This window comes from Echinops telfairi, unplaced genomic scaffold (genome assembly GCF_000313985.2).
Source record: "Echinops telfairi isolate 266 unplaced genomic scaffold, ASM31398v2 ScPeMD7_3533;HRSCAF=4204_1, whole genome shotgun sequence".
Taxonomy (NCBI): domain Eukaryota; kingdom Metazoa; phylum Chordata; class Mammalia; order Afrosoricida; family Tenrecidae; genus Echinops; species Echinops telfairi.
The window spans coordinates 9,961,334-9,979,310 of record NW_022107432.1 but is presented as its reverse complement, the minus strand read 5'-3'; the positions used below and the strand labels follow the sequence as shown (position 1 = coordinate 9,979,310).

At 38.9% G+C, this 17,977-nt stretch overlaps 1 non-coding gene across 1 annotated transcript; it reads left to right on the top strand.

Moving 5' to 3' along the window:
- Positions 1-17,136: 17,136 nt before the first annotated feature.
- LOC115871217 lies at positions 17,137-17,242 on the top strand. Its single transcript, XR_004047169.1, has one exon. It is a non-coding gene; the product is annotated as a U6 spliceosomal RNA (small nuclear RNA).
- The last annotated feature ends 735 nt before the right edge of the window (positions 17,243-17,977 follow it).

The following is a 17,977-nucleotide window of genomic DNA, read 5'->3' as shown; positions in this document are numbered from 1 at the left end:
AGATGCTCCGCACACTGGCCTCATCTGACGTTCCAATGAGCTTCACCTCTCGTTCCTGTGGAGGACCTGTTGATTTGTCGCGGCCTTGTCTCAAGGTTGTATAGCATCAAATGGATGGTTTCCTTTTTCCTCCTTGAAGCAATGACCCCAAGCCATGTGAGGTCTCCTCTTTCAAGGTGGTTCTTATAAGGTGCACAAAAGGGGTGGTGATGTATGGTTCATGGCCAGTAGGCAGACATTTTACCGCTTGTTTGGGAAATAGTTTCTAAGACTTGTTTAATTGATATTTCCCCTTACAGTAGTGGACTACTACAATATTTGCCCTTTTGTGATTGACTAACTTCACTCGATGTAATGGTTCCCAGGTCTTTCCATGTCACGTAGTGTTTCATATTTTCATCGCTGTTATTTTTAGGGATGCATAGTATTCCAATGTGTGTAACTAAATTCCATCAAGAAACTAAATTCCATAGTTTCTTGATCCATGATCCCACTTTTGGGCATTTGGGCTGCATTCACGTTCTTGATATTGTGAACTGTACTGCTGGAAACATGGGGGAGCATACATCCACTTGTGCTGTGTCTTCTTTTTTTGGAGTATATGCTTCATAGTGGTATTACTGCACAGTTTGGGATTTCAATTCCCAGTAGCTTTAACTATCACCATATCATTTTCCATTGGGGTTGTCTGCAGTTACAAATCCACCAAAAGTGTTTATGAGTTCCAGTCTCACCATATCCTTGCCAGCATTTGCTGTTTTCGATTTAAAAATAAAAGTTTGGCTACCTTTGTGGGTGTAAGGGTATATCTCATTATGGTGTCAATTTGCTAGTGATCATGAGCTTTTGTTTCATATATGTTAGCCATTTGAAATTCAATTTTAGTGAACTATCTATTCATATCTCTTTCCCTCTTCTTAATTTGGGTCTTGGTTATTTTCTTATTGAGCTGTGGCAGAGTTCTGTACTTTTTGGTCAATAGACCCATGTCTGATGTGTCCTTAGTAAAAGTTGTTCCTAAATCTGTGGGCTCTCATTTTACTCTTTTGATGTGCATAAGTGATACAATCTCAGCAAGTCCCTGTCATCTATTTTGTCTTCCACTCTGTGTGTGCTACCATTATTATATATGATAGTCAATGCATGCCCTGTAATAGGGCTTTTATGTTTGTTCCAGGTTTTTCATCGATGATACTGATAAGTTTGGGGTTTACATTTAGGTCTTTTATCCATCTTGAGTCTATTTTTGTGCATGGGGAGTATGTTAGGCAGGGTTCTATAGAGAAACAAAACCAGGACACTTATGATTAGATAGATGATGATAGATAGATAGATGATAGATAGATAGATAGATAGATAGATAGATAGATAGATAGATAGATAGATAGATGATAGATAGTTATAGATAGATAGATGGAGCAATAGTTATAGATAGATAGATGGAGCTTACACAGTGAGAAGGAAAATAATAGCTAAGTATTCCACACAGCAGCACAGACTGCTCAGTTCAACTCACTTTTGTGGAACAGTGATACTGGAATTCTGTCAGCTCACATGGGCTGCCAGTTCAAGGTCAAAGAAGCAGACAGTGGAGCCTTCCCTCAAGTAGAAAGGCAGAGTCTGCCACAGGCAGATAGCAGAGTGGTTCAGCAACAAGCACTAACACAAGAGCTTAGTGAAGCAGGCATCAATGGGATCTTGAACTCAAGCAATCCATGGTGACAGGATCCACCTTCGTCAAGCTCAAATGATGTACACACCAGCAGTGTGGTGAGGTAGGTCTCAAAGGAGCCTCTAGCTCTAGTGACACTATCCCCATGGCTGGGCCTATAGGCAGTGCAGCACACTAGCTCAAGCAGCAGTAAGCTGGTCTGATCACCAGGGAGGAAAAGGAAGATTGGATGCTGGCCGTCTTTATTTATCTTGGTCGCACTCTAATCAAGCTGCAACCTGATTAAACTCTGCCCACATGTTCCTATTGGCCTAGTTGGCACAATAAACTTAATTATCACAGGGCGAGTTGCAGGTTTGATTCATTCTTCTTCATATGGAAATTCAGTTTGTCCAACACTGTGTATTGAAGATGATTTCTTTGTCATATAGCCTATTTCTAGTTGCCTGTACACTGATACATTTATGTCTGAGTTTTCTGTTCTACTCCATTGGTCTATCGTTTCTCATGGTACCAGTACCACACTTTTTTGGACTACTGTGGCTATGTAACCGTTTTTTAGGTCAGGTAGATGTGAGGATGCCTACTTGGTATTTTTCTTTAAGAAGTTTGTTCCTTATCCTGGGTCTTTTTGCCTACTGATATTAAATTGGGGTTCGTTTTTCTATTTGTTTTAAGAATGTGTTTGGGATTTGGATTAGGATTGTGTTGTGTCTGTGGATTGGTTTAGGTAGAATTGGCATTTTCACAATATTAATGTGACTATTCATAAATAAGGGATATCCTTCCATTTATATAGGTCTTTTTTGGTTTCTTGTAATGTTTTATAGTTTTCTCTGTACAGGTCTCTTGCTTATTCTGTTAGGTTTGCTCCTAAGTATTTCATCTTTTGTGTGGTTATTGTAAATGGTATTATTTTCTTAATATCTTTTCCAGAACCCTCTTTGCTGGTATATAGGATTGCAATGGATTTCTGCTTGTTAATTTTCTATCCTGCTACGTTGTGGAATCTCTCCATTTGTTTCCTGCAGGCTTTTTGTGAAGAGTTTTAAGTTTTCTATATATAGGATCATATCATCTGCAAAGAGCAACAGTTTCACTTCTTCTTTACCCATTGGCATTCTCTTGATTTGTTTTTCTTGTCTGAGGGCTCTAGCCAAGATTTTCATGCATGATGTTGAATAAGAGTGATGATAGGGAACATCCTTGTCTGGTCTTGGTTTCAGTAGAAATGTTTCTAGCTTTTCTCTATTGAGTGTGATATAGGCTGATATATATATATATATATATCGGCTGATATATATATATACACACATACATATATATATAGAAACATATCTATATGACTTTTATTATAATGAGGAATTCCTCATCTATTCCTATGCTGTTTAGTGTTTGGAGTTTAAAAAGGTGTTAAATATTGTCAAATACCTTTTCTACATCTATTTATATGATCATACATATTTTTATTCTTTCCTTGTTTATGAGGTGGATTACATTGTTTTGAATATTGAACTGTCTCTGCAGCCCTGTCACGAATTCCACTTGGTCATGGTGTATTATTTTTTTATATGATGTTCAGTTCTATTGATCAGATTTTTGTTGACGATTTTAGCAACTATGTCTACAATTTGCTCTCTTTATGGGGTCTTTGCCAGGTTCGGGTAGCAGTGTTATGCTGGCGTCATAGAATGAGTTTGAGAGTTTATTGTCCTTTTCTATGTTCTAGAATAGTTCATGTAGCATTGGTGCCAGATCTTCTCTGAATACTTGGCAGGATTCCTCTGTGAAACCATCTCATCTTGCAAATTTCTTGAGTGGTAGTTTTTTAATGACCTGTTCTAATTTTGTTTCTTTCTTTCATTTTTATGGGTCGGTTGAGTTTTCAATGTCTTTCTGCATTAATTTGAGTGACTAATATATTTCTAGGTATCTGTCCATTTCTTCTAGATTGTCGAATTTGTTTGAATACAGTTTTTTATAGTTGTGTTCCATTATTCTTTTTATTTCATTTAGATTTGTTGTAATGTCACCCTTTGCACTTCGTATTCTGGTTATTTGCATCGTTTCTTTTCTTTCTTTTTTTTTGTCCTTTGTTAAATTTGTCAGTGATCTATTTTATTAATCCTTTCAAAGAACCAGTCTCTTGCTATGATTTTCCCCCAATATTGTTTATTTCTGCTTTGATCCTTAGGATGTGTTTCCTTCTTTTATTGGAGGGTTTATGTTGTTGTCTTTGTTCCAGTTCTTACAAGTGTTGTGTTAGGGTGTTGATTTTGAATTTATCCTCTTTTTTCTTGTGTGTGTTGATTGCGATAAATTGGCTTCTGATTATTGCTCTTGGTGTGTCCCAACGATTTTGATATGATGTGTTATCATTCTCATTTGTCTCAAGGAATTTATTTTTTTTGTTTCCCATTCATTTTTTTACCCACTCAATCTCCATGTGTTTGTCTATGCTTCTGTACTTTTTCTTGTCAATTTCTAAATTTATAGTTTTGTGGTCTGAGAAGGTAGGTTGCAGAATCTCATTTTGTAAAAATGTGTTGAGGCATGCTTTGAGGCCCGCTATTAGTAGATTCTTGAGAATGTTCCATGTGCATTGGAGAAAAACATCAACTTTGTTTTTGTTGGATGGAGTGTTCTGTATATGTCTATGAGGTTGACTGTGTTGAGTGCATGCTTGAGCTTTTCTGTGTCTTTACTGAGCTCTGTTCTTGATTTCCTGTCTTTTCTTGTGTGTGGTGTACTGAAGATTCCTGTCCTTATTGTCGAGGTATCTAGATACTTTTCAGTTCTGTGAGGATTTGATTTATGTACTTTGAAGATCTTTCAATGAGTGCATATATGTTTATTATACTTATGTCTTCTTGGGCTATAGTTCCCTTAATCATTTTATAGTGACCATTCTTGTCTCTTATTAGGTTGTTTGCCTTGATGTCTATTTCCTTAGATATTAATATTGCTACCCCTGCTTCCTTTTGGTTGCTGGTTCTTTGGCATGCCCCTCATTTTCAGTCTCTTTATGTCTTTGTGTGGGAGGTATATTTCTATTAGGCAGCATATTGAGGATTTCATTTCTTTATCGATTCTGCTGCTCTTCTCCTTACGTGCACGTTTAGTCCATTAGCACTTAGTGAGATTATTGATATGTATGCATTTGTTACTGTTATTTTGCTTTATATTTGTGCATGTTGTGTGCAAGTGTATATATGTGATGTGCTTGGTTTCTTTGTTCTTCTAGGATTCATTGCTTTGGATGTTGCTGTGAGTGTGTTGCTTTTTAATTGTCGTGTATGCTGCTTTCAGATCTGTGTGGGGGTTTTGTCCATAGTACTTCATTTAGTATTGTAGTGGTGGTCTTATTTTTTTTAATCCTTTTAACTCTCATTGTCTTGGAATACTTTTATTTCTTCATGATATTTCAGTGATATTTGGGGGATGGAGCGTACAAGATTCTAAGCTGACAGCTTTTTTTTTTGGTTTTGTTTTCTGTCAGGACTCTGAATACATTACTCCATTGTCTTCTTTTTTTTCCCCCTAGTTCTTTTTTTTAATACCATTTTATTAGGGGATCATACAACTCTTATCACAATCCATACATACATCAATTGTGTAAAGCACATTTGTACATTCACTGCCCTCATCATTCTCAAAATATTTGCTCTCCACTTAAGCCCTTGGTTTCAGTTCCTCATTTTTCCCCCTCCTTCCCGGCTTCCCCCTCCCTCATGAACCCTTGATAATTTATAAATTATTATTATTTTGTCATGTCTTACACTGTCCAATGTCTACCTTCACTCACTTTTCTGTTGTCCATCCCCCAGAGAGGAGGTTATATGTAGATCCTTATAGTCAGTTCCCCTTTTCTACCCCACGTTCCCTCCCCTCTCCCGGTATCACCACTCTCACCACTGGTCCTGAAGAGATCATCTGTCCTGGATTCCCTGTGTTTCCAGTTCCTATCTGTACCAGGGTACATCCTCTAGTCTAGCCAGATTTGTGAGGTAGAATTGGGATCATGATAGTGGTGGGGAGGAAGCATTTAAGAATTTGAGGAAAGTTGCATGTTTCATTGCTGCTACACTCTACGCTGACTGGCTCATCTCCTCCCCGTGACCTTTCTGTAAGGGGGTGTCCCGTTACCTACAGATGGGCTTTGAGTCTCTCCTCTGCACTCCCCTCATTTACAATGATATGATCTTTTGTTCTTTGATGCCTGATAACTGATACCTTCCACACCTTGTGGTCACATAGGCTGGTGTTCTTCTTCCTTGTGGGATTTGTTGCTTCTGAGTTAGATGGCTGCTTATTAACCTGTAAGCCTTTAAGACCACAGATGCTATATCTTTTGATAGCCAGGCACTATGAACTTTCTTCACCACATTTTCTTATGCACACATTTGTCTTCAGTGATCGTGTCCGGAAGGTGTGCATCATGGAATGCCAATTTAATAGAACAAGTGTTCTTGCAGAGGAAGTACTTGAGTAGAGTTCCTATGTCCATCTGCTGCCTTAATACTAAACCTATAAATATATGCACATAGATATATTTTCCCATCATCCTATATAAATATATTTACATATGTACACGCCTGTATTTAGACCTCTACAAATGCCCTTTGCCTCCTAGTTCTTTCCTCTATTTCCTTTTACTTTCCTTTTGTCCCACTATTATGCTCAGCCTTCATTTGGGTTTCAGTAATTCCTCTTGGTTACTTGCCCTTGATGAATCTGTACCAGGTCTCTCACACCCTCCTTGCCACTAATTTTGGATCACTTGTTGTTCCCATGTCCCTGGGTTGGTCAATACCACCTCCTTTCTCCCCCCTCCCCCCTCCCATGTTCCCCCAGAACCATCAGCCCTGCTGTTTTCTCCTCAGACTGTTCATCCAGCCTATCTTATCTAGATAGACCTGCAGAGATAATAATATGCACACAAAAAACAAGGCATAACCAGATAAAGCGACAAAAGAGAACGCAACAATGACAACAACAGTGAAAATCAATGACCCCCCAAAAATTAATTAAAGAAAAACCTGTAGATACATCAAGTTCTGTTTGTTGACCTCTAGGAAGGTCCTTCAGTTGAGCGCGATGGGGTGCCATACTCTGGCCCCAAAGTCTATCCTTTGCACTCCCTTTGGAACTCCCTGCTCTGCTCCCCCTATTTCTGTGCTGCACTCCTGTAGTGTTTTGCCTCAGTGTGGTGGGGTCAGACCAGGCCAATCCCAACACTGAGTCTCCAGTGTTGTCCCCCGTAGGGCCATGGGTCAGCGATGGACATTGTGTCTCATAGTGGGATCAGCTGTCTGGTCCACTCTGTGCATTGGCTGTTCAGAGCAGGGATATTGTCCTCCAGGCCTGATGGTCCAGGACCCAAGCACACGGGAGCAAATGAATGGGGAACAAGAGAGTGGAGCAGTTATATTTTTATGACATTACCCATAACTCCAAACCCACTTCCATCAAGTTAATTTCAACTTGCAGCAACCTTATATAGGAATTCAGAGGCTTGTAACTCTTTGCAGAAGCAGAAAAACCTCATCTTTCTCCCACAGAGCAGTTAGCAGCCCAACTCATAATCCAGGATGCCACCAAGGCTCCTTTTATGAAATTCTATCACTGCCATCAAATCGATTCCTACTCATAGTGACCTTATATAGAGTTTCTAATGCTTTAAATCCCTACAGCAGCCGACAGACTCATCCCTCTCCAGAGAAGTGCCCTGTGAGTTCCAAAACAGACCTTTCAATGAACTGTCCAATGTTTATCAGTGCTCTCAGTAGGTTATTAATCACAAGTGCCCTAGTGGGGTAGTGGTTACAAGTTGGGCTGCTAACTGAAAGGTCAACAGTTCAAAACTACCAAGTGCTCAATAGCAGTGAATTTAGTTTGTATTTTGGTTTAATTCTGAGTAATGATTATTTTAACAACAAACTTATTGTATATTTTCTAAGAATTTATAGAAAATAATTCCATTATTCATATGGGGCCACTTTCTTCTTAGTAATCAGAAAGTATATTAAAAAATAACTGTTATTTAGAGAAATTTTAAAAATCTAGCTACCAGATATGGATAGTTCATTATCTACCAGAACATGACTTTAATTTTCTTTATGGTTCACTAGAGAACCTTCTGGGGGGAAAAACTTACCATCTCTTAAATAGGAAGCATCAATTGTTCACCTAAAAACATTTTTTGAGTCTCTCAACTAAAAATCCTGATATAATTATTTCCAATATTACCTATTTTTAAACTACTTTAAACCATTTTATTATTATTCCCACCCAGTCCTAATCAAGATCTTTTTGCATTGCGGTGTTAGGTGGGTTGACTAGAGAAACAAATCCAGTGACACTCATAAATGTGCAAGAAAGAGATTTAGATCAAGAAGTAATTGCATATCAAGCAAAGCTCTCAGCCCAGGCCAGGTCAAGTTCTCAATTCTGATAACAGTCCATAAGTGTCTCTTCAGACTCAGGCAGCCACAGGCAACGATGCAGAATGCAGGAATATCACAGGTCGGTGGGTGCAAAGTCGTGTGGATCCAATGGTGCAGTTTGGTCCAGGGCTCTGGCAGGAAACAGAGTCAACCAGCAGGGAGGTAAAGGCAGAGAGGGAGGTTCCAAACACTTCCTTATGAGAAGGCAACAACCACAAGGAGTTACCATCAGGCTGTGTGACGTGATTGACAGGCTAGACTCCACCCTACACTTTTATATATCAAGTTGACATGAAATTATGTAACTACCACAATCACCTTCCCTATATTAAAAGTTCATTTTAAATCAAACTCCAAATGCCTAATAAATATGACCTTGCCCTTCTTCCTCCAAGATAATGCCAAAAGTCTGTTGAGCTCATGTTCTCCCTTAGTGCAACAAAATAAAGCTTTGTGTTATTTCGGTTGTGAGTCATATTTGGGGAGCCAATATTGAACAATTAAAACATTTCTCCCACAACTAAAATCAGATAATAAAAATATCTCAAAATTAAGCATAGTATAGACTTATAATTTTCAGTTGGTAAGAAAACATACTATTTGTTGGAATGTTGGAAAAGTCCTGGACATCTATGTATTATAGTCAGTTAGTTTATTGTGCTAACCTGGCCGATAAACACATGTGGGGTTAATTGAAGGGCGGAGAGATAAATGGCTTGGTGAGCCTCGCCTTTCTAGTTCTCGGGTCTCTTGCTTTGTGATGGTCAGACCAGGGTGCAGCTGCCTTAGTCAGTTCCCTACTTTAGCTGGCAAGGCTCACTTCCTGCAAGACATCCCCAAGGAGAAGCAGCATGGACCTACCGCAATGCTGTCCTGGGGCTGGAGCTGCCGTGTGGAGACCCCGGCCAGTGCTGAGATGCTTACATGTTCGCTGACTCAGCTTTCCTCCTGCAGTCGGCAGCATTGCATGTGTTTTGTGAGATGGAGGAGGACTTTGTGGATTGGTGTCGGATATACAGTTTTATGTTGGACTTGTGGGCTTGGGCGGCACTGGGTTGGGATGTTTTCTTCATGTGTACTTAACCTTTATATAAAACTCTCTCTTATACATGAGTTTCTGTGGATTTGTTTCTCTAAAGTACCCAGACTAACACAAGTCTTAGCATTTTGAATGTTATCTGAACAAGATGTTAATAAAAATTTCATAAAAGTGAGAGTACATATTTGTGCTAAAAATATAATAGTAGAAACAAATAAACTTTTTCAGACCTTTCCCAAATTAAAGGTCAACTTACCATGTTTTCTGTAGAATTTATGAAGTTCTACCACAAAATAAATGTCATTGGAAAACCATCCTCTACTACATGTGAGGGAGCTGGAAAACATAACATGTGTAAATTGCCTATCTTCTTTTTTAAGAGAAGAAACATGCATTGATTCCTTTCAAAGGGTATGATTGAAGTACTTGTGGTAAGTCCATTTCTGAAATTTAGATATAGGTCTACATTCATAACTCATTCCACAACCATCCCATATTCCGACTGTGTTGTCTTAATGTCAAACCTCATACACTACTGTTCTGTTCCACGGCAGTGACCTAGCCAAATTCATGCTTCCTATTTTGAAAGTTCTGTGTTTTTTAAGCGTTTGATCAATGCCTTTTACCCATTTAGTCAGCAAGAAGCATTTTTACCAAAACCAGTTAAAGGAATGAGGTAAAACCAGGCAAGGGAGAAGAGGAGGTTTGAGGGGAGGCTGGCAGATGTGGACACACAGGAGAACATCGTGAGAAAGCACTCCCTGTCTTACTGCATGCATTTCCAAGTTCATCCATGCTTACACAAGAAGTCAGAGAAATACAGAAGCGGATACATGTGCTTTTATTTCCTAGCATTTCAAAGGTAGTCGTGCTGCATAATTGTACACACATAGACACAATCATTTTATGGTCACTAATCATTTATATACTGATGGGTATGATTTTCTTGAAAATTAGCTTTGAATTGATGCTAGCTGATATTTTTAATTGCCCATTCTTTAAAAGTTGATTATTTCTTGTTTTGAATTTAGCCTTTGTGGTTCTGTAGTAAAATCCTGTTCTGATTATTGTCATTAATAACAATGTCTTAAAATGATGGCGTGTTTAAATATTCACAAAAAGAAAATGGATTAAGGAGAGAGAAAACTGGGACAAACCATGTAACCTTTATACTTAATTTTCTTTGTTGCTTTATGGTGGAAGGGCAGGGGATGTTAGCTAGTACCTTCAAAGATGAACACTTCCTGAACGCTAGCTCTCCCACTCATTAAGACTACTATTAAGATTGAATTAGTTAATGTAGATAAACGCCAACTAGGTATTATTCTCTTAATAAGTGGTAGCAGTAGTAGAAACTCTCAATATTATCTTTCTACTTTCTCTCTTTTCCTGTGAAAGTCCTTTCTTAGAGAGAACAAGTGGGAGTAGATTGAAAGACCCTGCAATGACCTAGTGACCTTGGACTGTGAAGTATTCAACTCTCTGGGTTAGGGAGATAACAGAAAGAGATGGATTGTGCATGGAAGGAGAATTGTGAATATAATAGAAGAAGTGCAGGCTCCGACTATAGAAAGTGAAAAGAAATATGGTGCTAGATGAGGCTGGAGATATGGGATGGGGCAAAACCAGAGGCTTTTCAGGCCTTTGAAATAACCTTTTTATCTTAAGGGCACTCGGGAGTAATGGGGGATAGGTTTTTGACAGTGAGATTTAACATGCACAGATATGCCAGATTATTACTCAATTGCAGTTTGGAAAACATATATAAAGAAAAAAATGTATGTACCTAAAACAAACAGTCAGCCCTTAGGAAGCCTTTCAATATCCAAGCTAGAGAGTTGTTTTCTGAGCCTAGGGAGGCAATGTGGGACAGGAAAGTATGATTTAGAAAAGCATTTTATATTGGAAAACATTAACTTTCTTCTAATAAAAGCTTTCTTCACTAAAATTAAATCAGACAGTTAAAACAATGGAAGATTAACATATGAGTAATTAGTTTTATGTTTCAAAAAACAGTGTAAGTAGTACTTCCTCCAAAAAGTTTTCCTTGAATGAGGATATTGGTCTAGATGTTCTTGTTCCAATTGTGTTATCACTATAATTTTATAGTGTCCAGTAATAATATTTTATTGGTCTGTCTCTACCGTGAATCCAAAAGCCTTTTGAGGGCTGGCACCGTATGGAATCCCCAGCCCTTGCCACAGTGCCCACTAGTGGGCACTCAATAAACATTTAGTGAGTTTTGAGAAGAACTAGAGAGCTTAAATGCATCCCACAAGAGCAGTGAATTAGCACAAGGACATTTATACCTGGAAGCATCTGGGAGTGCGTTAGTTTAGGTAAGGAAACTTTGGATCAGGAAATTCAAGAGTGTATGTATATGGCATGCACACGAAGAAAATAAATGTGTATTTTGAGGAAGCCACTTCACCCTACTTAATTATTACAATAGGAAATACAACCCAATGCTGCCATTGCTTATTCTCGCGCAGCCTCAATGTTTCTGAAACCAAATTTTTGCATAGTCATAGATTTTGCTGATGTTCACTCTGCTGCTCTCCAGTGAGAGCTGACATTAGGGCACATTCTAGTTCCATGTCTTACTGCTGATACCTTTCATGGTTTAGTACCACTGATAGCTTGCTAACTGGATTGATTCAGAGCAGAGGAGCAGTACTGAAATCACGAGACAGAGCAGAGGAGTAATACTAAGATCAGGAGACAGAGCAGAGGACCAGTACTAAGATCACAAGACAGAGCAGATGAGCTGTACTGAGATCATGAGACAGAGCAGAGGAGTAATACTAAGATCAGGAGACAGAGCAGAGGATGAGTACTGAAATCATGAGACAGAGCAGATGAGCTGTACTGAGATCACGAGACAGAGCAGAGGAGCAGTACTATGATCATGATGAGGAACATTGCGCTCCTTTGCTCACAGAACAAAACAGAGGCCAAGGAACCATATTACTGACCAGATAGAAATGTGGCTCTTTGTTGAGAAATGCTGCTCTAGTTAAAGGACTATATCCTTCATGTTTTCTGAGCCTGTCTTGTGATAATCACAGAGCTTTCCTATACACTCCTCTAACAGTGAGTATTGTCTGTGAGTTCTAATTGGCTCTTGCAATGGATTATCAAGCCCCAAAGGCAGAGTGTTGTGGTAGGAATGGTATCTGAATGAAATAAATGCAAACAAAAGCCAAACATTCTCATCAAAGCCATTCTAACTCTTAGAGATGCTATAGAACATGGTCAAACTGCCTCTGTGGGTTTTAGAGACTTTAACAGAGACTGTAACTCTTTATAGGAGAAGAAATTCTCCTCTTTCTCCTGAGGAAGAGCTAGCAGCTTCAAACTGCTGACCCTGTGGTTAACAGCCCAGTGCATGACTCATTATGCCACTAGGGCTTCAGGATGGAGGCTGGAAACATATCTGCGACTGCTTTGTGGCAATTGGCCTTGAAGTGATGTAGAGTTGTACTTTTCTTCTTCATACTAAAGTCAGGGAAAGTCACATGTCGCCTCTGTGCTGTTTTCTCAACAGCCAACTAAAACTAATATATGAAGGGCATGTTATATTCAGTACTCTAGAGAAGCGAACTGTGTCTCCATACTGGAAGACATTTATATCAAAAAAGAGCTTACCAAGTTTTAGAAGCAGGTAAATCTAGTTTATTTCAAGTCCACATAGATTGGAGGTTTCTCCTGACTTGTGTATTTGCAGGAGCGCAGGAACTGGAAGCAGGAAGATGAATCCAGAGGGCCATGGCTGGCGGATGTAGAGCTCAGCAAAACTAATGTGGGCAATCTGCTGATGCTCCTGGGATCTTTGGGTAATATAACAGGATATCCATATGCCAGATGTGGGGTCCAGTTCCAGCAGAGTGCAAAGGGATTAGAAAGCCTGATGTGGCTTACTGATCACTTTGCATTTGTGTTGTTTCATTAAAAACAACACAAAACAGAATTGGGATCATGATAGTGGCGGTGGGGAGGAAGCATTCAAGAACTAGAGGAAAATTATGTTTCACTATTGCTACACTGTACCCTGACTGGCTCCTCTCCTCCTCACGACCCTTTTGCAAGGGGATGTCCAATTGCCCACAGATGATCCCCACTCTGCACTCCCCCTCATTCACAATGCTTTGATTTTTTTGGTCTTTGATGCCTGATACCTGATCCCTTTGACACCTTGTGATCTCACAGGCTAGTGTGCTTCTTCTATGTGGACTTTGTTATTTCTCGGTTAGATGGTCACTTGTTTTTCTTTAAACCTATAAGACCCAGATTCTATATCTTTTGATAGCCGGGCACCATCAGCTTTCTTCACCATATTTGATTATGCACCCGCTTTGTCTTCAGCGATTGTGTCAGGACAGGCTGGTGTGCTTCTTCCATGACTGGACAAGAGATGTACATTGGTACAGATAGGAACTGGAAACACAGGGAATCCAGTACAGATGAACCCCTGAGGACCAGTGGTGAGAGTGGCAACACAGGCAGGGTGGAGGAAAGTTGAGGGAGAAAGGGGGAACAGATTACAAGGATCTACATATAACCTCCTCCCTGGGGGATGGACAGCAGAAAAGTGGGTGAAGGGAGACGTCGGACGGTGTAAAATATAACAAAATAATAATAGTTTATAGATTAACCAGGGTTCATGGGGGAGGGGAGAGTGGAGAGTGGGGAGGGAGGAGAAAAATGAGGAGCTGATACCAAGGGCTTAAGTAGAAAGCAAATGTTTTGAGAATGATGAGGGAAACAAATGTACAAAAGTGCTTGACCCAATGGATGTATGTGTGGATTGTGATAAGAGTTATACAAGACCCCAATAAAATGATTTAATTATTTAAAAAAACACAAAACAAAAAAACCTCTTGCCATTAAGTCGATGCCGACTCACAGAATTTCATCACAAAAGGAATGGTTATTCTTCTTGGGGAAGGGACTATCACAGGTAGGCATCTGGCAAATATGTTTGATGTCCTGCTCCACTATTCCAGATGTGGTATTTAAATGCAACATGAGGTATTGTCAAGAGGATGTATAATTCCTTATTGTGCAAAAAGAAAATTCAAATTTATTATATTACTAAGATGATCTTACCTAGGGAAAAGAGCCCTAGTGATGCATGGGTTGAGCATGAGTCTACTAACTGAAAATTTGTCTTGGTCTGTTTAATTTGAGAGAACATTTAGTAAAAGTCTTAAACAGGACAATGACAAGGACGCGTCATCTGGATGAAAGAGACCATAAGGTTGAGGTCAGAATGGTGTCAAAGGGTTTGCTGACAACTGCCACAAAAGCATGATGGGTGGCAGATCGGTATACCACAGTTAGAGGTAGGACTACAGAAGAGGAACTGGGCCATGATTGGGACACACACATCTTGTTAGACAGAAGAGTTTACAAAATTTGTCCAGGATCTTCCAACGAAGGCAATCAGGACATGGTTCATGACTATGAGACACGAGGATGGCAGTCTCCGTCAATGATGCACCCATGCAAGCCCCTACAGGAGACTGTTTCTCTCTGAGCTGGTTAGAGGTAGTGTACCTCCTAATGCACTCTGACTGAGGACAAGATTTCTCATCTTTCTGGTTAATGATCAGAAGGAATGCAATGGAAGTTATTTTTGTGAGAACTCGATAAATGCATTTGGGGCCTGCAAGGTTGTCCAAAGCCTTCTGCAAACCTAGTACACAGAATTTAAGCTCAAACATGTAGGGTAGAGAAGCTTTTGGTCTCCAGACTGGCTTGCTCTCACCCCAAAATATTAAATAAGGACTCTTCAAAATGTCATGGAAAAATTAAATGAAATGATAATTAAAAACAATCGTTTTGAAAACCCACTCCTATCTTGGAGGAGGCATCAGTAAAATGGTTTATTGGAATCTCAGCAAAATAGCTATAACTTTGCTCTGCACCAATATGTGCAGCCAATTAGGAAGGTATTAAACTTTAGACACATTTTTTACAGATTATGCAATCTGAAGCACCATTTAGGATTTGAGTTAAAATGCTGTGGCCAGCAGATGCACTAGTTGCAAATTCAACCCTATCAATCACCTCATGAGAGTAAGGTGAGGCTCTCCACTCGTGTGAAGATTCCCCTTCTCTGAAACCCAAGCGAGCAGGACTACTCTCGTCTACAGGGTTACTGTGAGTTACAATAGACATGGTGACTGGGTTTTAGCTAGGGAATTCAAAGACGTCTGTGGGGCCCCAACAGACTCCACAGTACCTTTTGCCAGATCTTCAGTTGTTAGAGATTGTAGACAGCATGCTGTCACAAAAATGATAAGCTGTGAGTTTCGCCTTTTGATGTCGAAAGTTCAGGTACAGGACATGCTGACCACTTTTGTGTATACTAGTTGGGCCAGCGCCTGCCTTCGACTGTTCTCTGACCCAGCCTTCTAGTTTGCATAAGAGGTGGTCTACTTAAACATGAAATTCTTCTTTTCATACAGATATCACAGATGAAGGCTAATTTGCTGACCAAGAAAACTAAGGTTGGCAACCTGAGTTATACACTCTAGTAAGGCAGGGAATCATGATTGATTCGACCTCAGTCCTGCCTCAATAGAATAAGATCTAACCACTCCATAATAGGATTCTATATTTAGCTATTTGTGTTCTACATCATGGAATGATTATTTTTCCTGTATAGAACACATGATAATATTAAAAATAATTCAAAACAGTATTAAAAACATATGATGAAATTTAAAAGATGCATGTATACATTCAAAATATGCATGGAATAGTTTATAGACATGTTAAAAAAAGTCCTCAATAATAAAGTAGACCCTTGATAGTATTGGATGATCTCTCATTTAAGAATTCCCCTTCATGATGTTCTTACCACAGAACAATAAAGATATGAAGAGTACATCTCACAAGCTGTGAAGAATAATGAACTCCCTGTTAAAAGATAATATTCAAAATTTACATTCTTACAAGATTTCACCCTTAGCTTGGAAGTTCAAACTTACCAGCTGCTTTATGGGAAAAAGAAGACAGTTTCCCCTGTGACTCTTTAAAGACTTTAAAGATTTGAAAGGAACAGCTCTATTCTGTGTGGTAGAGTTGAAATCGAATTGGATGGCAGTGTGTTTATATTTGGGGATAATCTCTTGGAGAACTAGAACACATTCACCTTGGGAGATTCCTGAAACTATTGGATTTCCATATAAAATGCTCTTAATCAGGAAGATACAATAATTTTGAGTAGTTACAAGAATTCTTAGAATTCTACATTCTTTTATAAAAGTGTCCTGTTGTTGCTGTAGATTTTCCAAACATTCAGGGTCAGGACACAAGGCCAGGCTAAAGGACAAAGAGGATTCAAAACCAGTAGATTAATTTACTTTTAGCCAATTATAATTAATATCACATCAATGCTGTTTACTTTCCTACTGTCATCCATGTGCATTAGCACCAGGTTAATGTGCAAACCATAAACCAAATGATAGCTAGCATAAATCCCCACTTTTGTTAGATAGCAATGTCCACTGCCCTATCATTACTTCTTGGGAATAACCTTTGATCTTCAAATCAATAGTAAAAATAATTACTGGCTTTGACCAAACTGACATTAGTCATTTCTGTTTTGAGGAGCTGCACAGCTGGAGACAGATGTGCAGGTCTCTCTGCAGAGATCCAAAGAATCTTTCCCAAGAGTTTATATCATGCTAGCCATTCATTTATCAGAGGCCAAATGCTTTTCTTTGTAAACGTGTGTAAAACATTCCCAGAATTCAAACAATAACAAATCAGGATGGAACGTGGCTGAAATGCAAAAAGAAAATCTCCCATCTGTCCAAATCAACCAGTTGGATTATCAGATAAGGGAAAATAAAAACAGGCACACACAAGCATCCAAACAGGATATTTTGAAGTATATATTCAATAATTTGTCCAAGAAAAAAATTCAGACAATATGCTAAATGCTTTAAGATAAGAAAGTGAAGATAGTTCTCGCTTGGCAGCATACATGCTAACATTGGAACGATATGGAAAAGATTAGCATGGTCCCTGCACAAGGATGACATGCAAATCCATGAAGGGTTCCATTTCTAAAAAAAGAAAAAGAAAAAAAAGTGAAGATTACTTTGAAAAACTCTAAAGGTTTTCTTAAGTAGATTAATTTAGGAAGTTACTTTTTATTACAGTTTTCTTCCTTTCACATTGTGTGCATCAGAACTATTTTAAGAAGAAATAATCAACATTAATTCACTATCTACTATGAAAATGTTATGCATAGTTTTAATATCTTTAAATGCCACTTGTTCAAGAAATACTACATATAATTAATTAAAACCTTCTTGTGGAGTTTATTAAGTGCTTCGAGCCTTTTTTTTGGCGGGGGGGGGTGCATAGATTGTTAATGTGCTTGGCAGCTACCAGAAAGGTTGGAGGTTTGAGCCTCCACAGAAGTATCTCAGAAAAAAGCTTGGAAATCTACTTCTAAAAAAAGAAAAATCAGTTCTTGAAAGTGCATGTTGAGTAGTTGTACGTGAGGTATCTATGAGGTAGAACCCATTGGAAAGTAAATTCCACTGGCATCATGTCCTAGAAATTGTCTAGGATTAAATGAGAACAAGTCAAACCTTGTCTCTACAGGCTCAGATGAAGTGTAGATCCAATTGAGAGGAGATAGGCAGCCTATGAATAAATAAACTAGTTAATCTCAAGTAGATTGATGTTGGGCAGACAATGAAACAATCAGGTGATTAAGAGGTCAGGCTGGGAGTGACTTGGTCAGGAAGACCGCCCTGAGATGGTGTCTTCTGAGATAAAGCTTAATGAAGCGGA